This window comes from Pituophis catenifer, unplaced genomic scaffold, assembly GCF_029215685.1.
Source record: "Pituophis catenifer annectens isolate HBS135680 unplaced genomic scaffold, rPitCat1.0.hap2 SCAF_277, whole genome shotgun sequence".
NCBI lineage: Eukaryota > Metazoa > Chordata > Lepidosauria > Squamata > Colubridae > Pituophis > Pituophis catenifer.
The window spans coordinates 8,286-18,171 of NW_027257157.1; the positions used below are offsets into that span (position 1 = coordinate 8,286).

Sequence of the window (9,886 nt, forward strand, 5' to 3'; positions counted from 1 at the left end):
CTCCCAGAATTCCCCAGTCAAGCATGCTTTAAGATGGATGGACTTCAACTCCCAGAATTCCCCAGTCAAGCATGCTTTAAGATGGGTGGACTTCAACTCCCAGAATTCCCCAGCCAGCATGGCTTAAGATGGGTGGACTTCAACTCCCAGAATTCCCCAGCCAGCATCCTTTAAGATGGATGGACTTCAACTCCCAGAATTCCCCAGCCAGCATCCTTTAAGATGGGTGGACTTCAACTCCCAGAATTCCCCAGCCAGCATCCTTTAAGATGGATGGACTTCAACTCCCAGAATTCCCCAGCCAGCATCCTTTAAGATGGATGGACTTCAACTCCCAGAATTCCCCAGCCATCATGCTTTAAGATGGGCGGACTTCAACTCCCAGAATTCCCCAGCCAGCTCAACAACTTTAACATGTGTGGACTTCAACACCCAGAATCCCTCAGCAAGCATGTTTTAAGATGGGTTAAACTCACTTAACTGTGTCGCTTAGCAATGGAAGTTTTGGGCTCAATTGTGGTCATAAGTCAAGGACTACCAGTGAATGAATGAATGAATGAATGAATGAATGAATGAATGAATGAATGAATGAATGAATGGTTATCTCGGCTTGTTTTCCCAATTTTCCATACGGTATTTATCTGTTTAATGTTTTTACATGTGCATGTTTTTACATGTACATTAAATGTACACATTTAATGTTTTACATGTACACGTACAGCATCCCTCTCTATGAGAGAGAAGGGCAATTCCTTTTATAAAGCTTTAAATTTTTTTATTGGTTTATAATATGACATACAAAGAGAATACGAAAGTAAATAGTAGGAAAGTTAGTAGGCGATTCCTAGGTCTGATCAATCAATCAACCCATAAACTAAACGGCAGCTTCAGCGTGTCACAAAGTGTGTGTGTGTGTGTGTGACAATTTCCTGCACCCACTCGTGTTCTCCTCCCCGTCCCGGAAGAAAATCAGCCGAGCTCTCGTGCAGCCCCGTTTGCAAAAAGAAAACGCCTTTTTATTACGGATACATAATTGTCAGTAACTTGGGTTTTCAGCCCGCTGGTACGTACAGGGATGTAACCAGCCGCCTTAATCATGATTTGCAAATCAAGGGACTTTCTGCGCCGCGGAGGTTTCGGAGACACGATCCCCAGCGCAAGACCGAGATTCGGAGCGACAAAGACGGTCGTCCGGCAATAAATTAAACCGCGCCTTTCCGCCATGATGCAAAAGGACGCTATGGAAATTTGGAAGGCGGGTAGGTGCAATGAAAACAACGAGATTTTAGGGCGGGGGGAGAGATCTTTTCCTAAGGCAGGGGTATCCAACTTTGTCGACTTTAAAATTTGTGGCTTTCAACTCCCAGAATTCCCCAGCCAGCATGGCTGGCTGGGGAATTCTGGGAATTGAAGTCTACAAATCTTAAAGTTACCGAGGCCGGACATCTCTGTCCTAATGGCCAGGTGAGGTTTGATCTTCTCTTCCCTTCAGTTACTACTAAGTGGGTTATGCGTTACGTCGTTCCTAGCCTAATGAGATGAACGTGGTGGCGGTGATGCCGAAGCCGCCGTGCCCGCAGCTGTCGATCTGGGTCTTCTGGAGATGGTGCACTTTCCGCCTGTGCTGTAAACGGGGTGCTGGATCGTTCCGGAATAACCCGCCTCGCCTCCCCATCCTTCCAGCTGCTAGAATTGGAGCGGAGGGAAGGATGCTCCGTGCGCTGCAGATGTTAGCCTCCCCGGCCAGCATTGCACTGCAAGAGAAGAGGGGGAGGGGAAAAAAATTAAGGGAAGGAAAAAGAAAGAAAGGAAAAAATGAGAATGAAGAAGCAGAGCTAGGAAACTAGGTGTGAAACGTTATCTATAGGGGGGGAGAAATTGTCCCCCTCAGAACAGGCTCGCAATTTGGGTGTCCTCCTAGACTCACAGCTAAGATTAGAGCAACATCTGTCAGCTGTGGCTAGGGGGACCTTTGCACAGGTTTGCCTGGTGCACCAATTGCGATCCTACTTCGATCAGGAGGCTCTCCTCACGGTCACTCATGCCCTTGTCACCTCACGGTTAGATTATTGCAACGCGCTCTACATGGGGCTACCCTTGAAGAGTGTTCGGAGACTACAGTTGGTCCAGAATGCAGCCGCGCGAGCCGTCGTGGGTGCGCCTAGATACACCCACATTACACCAATTCTCCGTGAGCTGCACTGGCTCCCTATTGGTCTCCGGGCACAATTCAAGGTGTTGGTTATTACCTTTAAAACCCTACATGGCTCAGGGCCAGGTTATCTTCGAGACCGCCTTCTACCGCATAGCTCCCAGCGATCGGTAAGATCCCACAGAGTTGGTCTCCTCCGGGTCCCGTCAGCTAAACAATGCCGGCTGGCGGGCCCACGGGGAAGGGCCTTCTCTGTGGCTGCCCCAGCTCTCTGGAACCAGTTACCTCCTGAGGTCCGGACCATCCCCACCCTATTGGCCTTCCGAAAAGCGGTGAAGACCTGGCTTTTCCGGCAGGCCTGGGGCCGTTGATCTCGCTCTTGCGATCCGGCAAGATCTGGCCATGAATGGTGTGAATGAGTTTTTAATGTTTTTAATTTTTAAGTGTTTTTATAGTGATTTTTTTAGTGTATTGTGAGCCGCCCTGGGTCTTCGGAGAGGGGCGGCATATAAATTGAATAAATAAAATAAATAAATTCCACTCCCTTCTAGCTCTGATAATGGTTTTTTTTTTAACAAAATTGATTTATATGCCGCCCTTCTCTGGAGACTCAGGGCGGCTTACAATGCTTTTAAGCAATAGCCTTCATACTTTTGTATATACCTGTTTAGTAGGGCTTTCGGGGCCCCCCCCAAGGGGTTTTCTTTTTTATACAAAGTCAGCTTATTGCCCCCACAAACCAGGTCCTCATTTTACCTACCTCGGAAGGACTGAAGGCTGAGTCAACCTTCAGCCTGGTGAGATTCGAACTTGCAGTAATTGCAGGCAGCTGGTATTACTTAACAGTGCTTTAGTCTGCTGCGCCACCAAGGCTCCTTGCAATACAGTACTAAATGCCTCCGTCTGCTGACGATCTTAACTGGGGCTTATTTTGGGGGTAGGGCATATATTACGAGCATCCAGAAAAAAAATCATGCTAGGGCTTATTTTCTGGTTGGGTCTTATTTTCGGGAAAACAGGATATTTGTATATCCCACCTTTTATTCTTGGTTATGCCACATAAACTGAAGTCCTGCCTTCCTTCACTTTGTGTTCTTCAGAGAAACGATCGCTGTTTCTCTGTCTCTCTCTCTGTCTCTCTCTCTCTCTCTCTCTGTGTGTGTGTGTGTGTGTGTGTGTGTGTGTGTGTCTTCGGGCTACGGAGGGGGAGAACCAAGCAGAGCCCTGCTTCTTCCTTTCAGGTATCCAACAGGTGAGCCAAAAAAAAAATACAAGCCATTCTCCATCACCTGCAGTTTGCTGACTTGGGGGGGAAAAATCCATTTTTCTGCTGGGGGTTGGTGGAAGAGGCCCTGCATGACACAAGGAAAATTCAGCAGGGCGCATGGAGGGGGGCTGCCACAGCTCCACCTGCATCGTTTTGGATTAATTGCTCAGAAAACTTGCTAATGTTGGACATTTCTCCTGATTATAAACAAAACTCTAACTCGCGTGCCAAATTATTCCGGGCACCGGCATCAATCAGAACCGTAAATGCAACTCCGGGGGCAGAAAAAGAAGTTCACAACCGGCGCTGTGGCACTTTCAGGAGCTGGTTGAGTGAACGAACAACTGTCAGCCCTGCGAGGTAGTCCAGAAAAACAACACTGCAGGTAGTCCACGATTTAACAACCACAACTTCTCACGCCCAGATCTTCTGTGGTTTACATCTCGGAGGACCTCTCGTGGACTATGAATGCTAACATGCTTGTGAAGAAGGCACAGAAGAGGCTGTACTTCCTGAGAATGCTCAGGAAGACCCTTGGTAGTACAGTGGTCTAAAGCACCCTGTTATTAAGACCAGCTGCCTGCAATTACTGTAAGTTTGAATCTCGCCAGGCTCAAGGTTGACTCAGCCTTCCATCCTTTCTAAGGTTGGTAAAATGAGGACCCGGTTTGTGGGGGCAATAAGCTGACTTTGTATAAATATACAAAAGTATGAAGGCTATTGCTTAGCACATTGTAAGCCGCCCTGAGTCTCCGGAGAAGGGCAGCATATAAATCAAATTAAAAAAAAAAAAAGATAATTCTATCTCAGCCTCTACTTCTGTCCTATTATCGCAGCACCATTGAGAGTGTCCTGACATACGGCATTCTTGCATGGTACGGTAGCAGCTCCGCAGCGGACAAAAAAGCTCTACAGAGAATCATTAAAACTGCCCAGAATCTCATCGGACTCCAGCTACCAGCCCTGGATGACACCTTCACATCTCGCTGTTTGAGAAAGTTCCCCAATCCCCAGGCTGCATCCCAATCCTGGTCTGTGGCCTGTGGAGAACAGGGCTGCGTAAACTGCGGGAGAACATGCAAAGCCTCTCCCTTGACTTCAGTTGTCGGAAGGTGGCAAGAGGGGATTGCATGACCCCAGGACACTGCGACCGTCATAAATATGACCAATTGCCAAGTGTCACTTTTTTTTCAATGCCGCTGTAACTTCGAGCAGTAACTAAACGAACAGTCGTAAGCCGAGAAACTACTTGCACATGCCTAAGTGTTTTAAGGGCGGTGGGGAAGCATGCTGCGCCCGCTTCCCCTGAAACGTCCAGACTCCGAGAAAACCGCCTCCGACGTGTTTTCCCGTGCCAGCGACAAGCGAAGCCGAACGGAGAAGCGTCTTCCGTTTCTCTTCTGTTGAGAGTGTTATAAATGGGGAGTATCGAACGAGCAACTTGAAAATGCCAGGAAAGCTGTGTGAGTACAGATGCCCTAATTGTCTTCCACTTTCTCGGCTCCTTCCAGATGGTCGCTGCCAGTTTCCGGCACTCTCGAGACACACTCCGCACAAAAAGAAATTCTGGCCGGCTGCCTCCGTGGCCATTATCATCTCGCTCACTTGCTCTGGACGCGCAGAGCCACAAAGGAAGAGAACGAGAGGCTCTCCAGCCAAAACTGGCTTCCTCGACCAGACCTCGTCCGTCCGAAAGGGATGTAAGAGAGTACGTTGGCTGGCGGGCCAACTTGGGAGAGACCGGATAATAATAATTAAAAAAAAAAAAAGAAACCACAGGAGGGTTTAATTTAAAAAGCAGGGCTCTCGGCGAGCCAAACGGACGCGCGGTGCCCGCTGCTGGCAATCTTAGCCGAGAGCCGTTGGCGGAAAGCCATTTCGGCATTTGTGAAAAGATGAGAAGGGAGCAAAAACTCACAAAACGTTGGAACAGCGGCTGATTTCGGAGGACGGCTCGGCAATTATCCATCAAGGGAAAGCGTCAGGTGCATAGAATCAGGTGTGTGTTGGTTAGGTTGCGGGTCGTCCTCGGCTTATGACCAAAATTGAGCCCCAAATTCCAACTACTAAGCAAGACAGTTAAATGAGTTTTTTGCTCCATTTTACGACCTTCTCGCCACAGTGGCTAAGCGAATCGGTGCTAAGTGAGTCACACGGTTGTTAAGTGAATCTGGCTTCACCATTGACCTAGCTTGTCATAAAAGAGGATCACATGAGCCCGGGACACTGCAACCGTCAAACATATGAATCTGTGGCCAAGCATCCAAATTTTGATCACACAACCATGGGGATGTTGCAGTGGTTGTTAAGTGTGAAAAACGGTCGTAGGTCATTTTTTTCCAGTGCTGTTGTAACTTCAAGCGGTCACTAAATGAATGGTTGTAAAACACAAGAATCTGGTCCACTTAAGCTCAACACGAAATTGGTGCCAGATAAGGGTGAACAGAATTCAAGAGGGATTGGACCGCTTGTGGGAATGCAATGATTCTAAGCTAATGATGCATTTAACACCGCCCCCAGCTCTGCCTATTCTTCTCCTATAGAAAGTCTTGGAGCTCAGATTGGACTTGGGCAATCCACAGCCCAGCAGTGTCCTGACCCAGCTCCCCAAACATGACAAACCCACTGATGTGAACTCAAAAGATTCCTTTATTAGGAGCCCCAGCAGCCCCGGCAAAAAGTTTCTCTTGCAGGCTTACAAGTCCGTCTGGCAGGGAGATGAATAGTTGTCTGCCACATCTATTCATCTCCACCCCCTGCCTTTCATCCCCAGAGCTAGGGTGGGGCTTCACTAGCAGCGGTGGCTCTTCCGTCCCGAGGACCGGCCCATAGATTTCCACTGCTCTCCTCTCCTCTGCCTTCTGCATGTCAGGCACTGGACCCAGCTGTTCCTCCTCTTCCTCATCAGCCACCTCCAGACCTGGGGGCTGTTGACTCTTCATCTGAGGGCTGACGGACGGCCCAGACTCCGCCTCTGTCTCTCTCTCTCTGCCAGCTCCATTCCCTCTGGAGGGGCTGGCGGCCGACAGGCCACAAGAAGCAGCGAATGCAGCATCCCGGCATCCGATTCAGGGCTCAGTTTTACAGATGTGATTTTTGAGCACCTTGTTAGGTGTGTTACGACAAAACATTTTCACCCAAGGTACCTCTCAAATGGGCTAATTTACAGAAAGCACCCAAAATCCGTGACTTCCATGGCGTTAAAATCTGGCAAATTTGACCAGACATCTGACGTCATCAAAATATCATAAAACAGTTTATGACATATATTCCCCACCACATCAACTGTTGTGGCCCGCCAGTGGCCTGCGCGGATCGTGGCTGATCCCGACGACGAGGAGGCTGGTGTGGTGTCGCGCCAGCAGCCTGTGCAGCCGGCGCTCGCGTCGGACAGCGAGGAGGCTGAAGAGGATGTGGTGCCAGAGGCAGAGACTCAGCCAGGGCCTTCAGAGCCTCCGGAGGCTCCTTCAAGTGGAGAGAGTGAAGTGGAGGAGCCTCTCCTCAATGCTCGAGCACGCAGGGCTGCCAAAAGGCAGGAGTGGCTTACTCAGGAGGAGGTCTCCTCGAGAGTAAGGCTTGGGGCTAATTGGCCACTCCCTTAGCCTATTTAAGTTCGCACACAGCTGGCAAATGTTGCTGGAAACAATGTTTGGTCCTACACAGAGCATTTGAGAGTGAGTTTTTTGTTACAACTTGGTTTCTGGGCTGATTGCCAACCCTTGTCGGACTTTGTGTAATCTCTGTAATTCATAGCAGGCTGATAAGGACATTTGTGGTTAAAGCCTGCCTTTTGAAAGGGGTCTGTTTGTATTAAACGGAGTTTTTGGAGCTCTGTGTGTGTGCTACACTTCTTGGGACCCGTAGCTGGGACAGAACATCAACAAACCTGTGAGGTGGCATGATTAGAACTCACCGTCTCCTGGTGATTGGCCCAAAGTCATTCAACCGGTTTTCGTGGCTAAGGCGGAACTAGAACTCCCAGTCTCCCACTTTCTAGCATGGTGTGCCTGAACCCCTGGATGAAACCGGCCAGCATAATGTAATACAATACATGGGGGTGAGTTAGGGTTTGTCAGGCGCGGTCATCCCATCGCAATCACAACGAGCCGAGTGCGAAGAAGGCTCAACTTTCGCACCCACCTGCCGAGCGTGCTGGACACACTTGAAGTATTCGGCGGCCAAAGCTGAGCAGCTGAGGGTCTCCTTTGGGTTCAGTTGATAGCACTGGAAGATCTGGTTCTGGAGATCGACACACACGGGGTCAGCCTTGTATCGCCTGGATGAGAGGAGACAAAAAGAAGACGCCCAACACGTCAAAGAATTGTTCTCACAAGTGAAGATATGCACCCTGAAGACTCAGAAGGAGAGAATAACAGAGTCGGAAGGGACCTTGGAGGTCTTCTAGTCCAACCCCCTGAACTGTAATTGCAACTGACATGTATTTATGACGGTTACAGTGTCCCGGGGTCACGTGATTCCCTTTTGCAACCTTCTGACCAGCAAAGTCAATAGAGAAAACCAGATTCATTGACCAACCCTGTGACTAGCTTAACAATTGCAGTGATTCACTTAACAACGGTAGCAAGAAACATTGTAAAATAGGGGAAAACTCACTTAACAATTGTCTCGCTTAACAACATCCCCACGATATTTTGGACCAGGGATGAGGGACAATGGTCCCTTTTATGACTTGTGGACTTCAACTCCCAGAATTCCTGAGTCAGCCATGCTGGCTCAGGAATTCTGGGAGTTGAAGTCTACAGGTTGTAAAGGGGGCCATATTGGCTCAGGAATTCTGGGAATTGAATTCTATAGGTTGTAAAGGGGGCCATGCTGGCTCAGGAATTCTGGGAGTTGAAGTCCACCCGTTGTTAAGGGGTGATGTTTTCCCACCTCAGTTTTGGACCAACTTTAGACTTACAGCATCTCAAGATGTGAAATTAATCAGAAATTGGCAGTTACGAATCCTGCAGCTGCCGCAGCCCCAAAGAAATTAGAAAAGGAAGTTGCGTACAAATAATTTCTGAGACTTAATGAGTCACGGCTCTCGTGATTCATCCCAGCTGATGGAGCTTAATGGAGGCTCCGAAACCAACTGCTAACGCAGAGAGAATCGCTGCTAAGCAAAGCAATTAACTTAAATTGGGATTTGACTCCTGCGCTGTTCGGATGGGGACATTTCAATGATGAGATGAGCTTAATCCAAGTATATCTTGGGCTCCTTCTTATGGGGGTGGGGGGATGGGGTGGGAATTCAGAGAGAAGATTGTAGGGCGTTTGAAAGAGGGGTGCTAGATATCAAATGATATCGATTTCCGCTACCAGTTTGAGCGAACCGGTCTAAACCGGCTGGATACCACTTATAGGCAGAACGTTTAATTCTCATGTGCGTTATTCAAAAATCCGTAGGAGGACATTGTTTTCTCTTGGAGTTCTGTGGGCAGAAGCCCCACAGATCTCTTCTATGGGGCCAGGTTGTGCAATGCGCTGGAGACAAAAAAAAAAACAAAACAAAAAACCCACAAGGTCATCCATTTTACTGGATCTTTAATGTAATGTAAGGTAATGTATAAAGTGAAGTAAAATACTTGACACAATGGACTGAGAGCGAGCATAATTTTAAGTATTTCCCAGAGCTGCCAATTTCTACCTACTCAACATCACTGGTTCTCTCTTTCTTTTCTTTCTTTTCTTTCTTTCTTTCTTTCTTTCTTTCTTTCTTTCTTTCTTTCTTTCTTTCTTTCTTTCTTTCTTTCTTTCTTTCTTTCTTTCTTTCTTTCTTTCCTTCCTTCCTTCTTTCTTTCCATCTCTCTTTTTCTTTCTTTCTCTTTCTTTCTTCTTCCCTCTCTGTCCCCCTTTCTCTCCCTCTCCCCTTCCTTTCTTTCTCTCTCCTTTCTCTTTTTTCTTCCTCCCTCCCACCCTCTCTGTCCCCCTCCTTCCCTTTCTCTCCCTCTCCCCTTCGTTTGTTTCTTTCTTTTTTCTTTTTCTTCCCTTCCTTCCTCTCTCCCCCTTCCTCCCATTCTCTCCCTCTTTCCTTCCTTCCTTCCCTCCCTCCCCCCCTCTCTCTTTCTTTTTTTCCTTTTATTTCTTTCTCCCAACCATTTTACAATCATTGCGGTGTCCCCGGGGCCACGCGATTCAAATTCCGATGTTTGTGTTGCTCACTTAACAACTCAGTGATTCGCTTCACAACGGTGGCAAGAAAAGGGGCAAAACTCACTTAACAAATGCCTCGATTAGCCACGGGAATTTCGGGCTCAATTGCGGTCGTAAGTCGAGGACTATCTGTACTGCTCTTCCTCTCGTTTCGTCTCTTAAATAAATGTTATTAAAGCGCCCTCAGCCAAAATATGTCGTTGCCTTTCTACAGATGTCCTCCCGGCGGCATTTGGCAGAAACGAGATTACTAAAAAGATCATCGTAAGATCCTGGTATGTGTCGTTCTGGAGCCCTTGCCGCTTTGCTTT

General features: G+C 48.0%; 1 long non-coding RNA gene across 1 annotated transcript; it reads right to left on the reverse strand.

The window, feature by feature from the left end:
• Nucleotides 1-990: 990 nt before the first annotated feature.
• LOC139326884 (uncharacterized) lies at nt 991-7,695 on the reverse strand. The gene is made up of 2 exons (XR_011601580.1): nt 7,560-7,695; nt 991-1,754 (listed from the first exon to the last, which is right to left on the reverse strand). It is a non-coding gene; the product is annotated as an uncharacterized lncRNA (long non-coding RNA).
• Between the last annotated feature and the right edge of the window lie 2,191 nt (nt 7,696-9,886).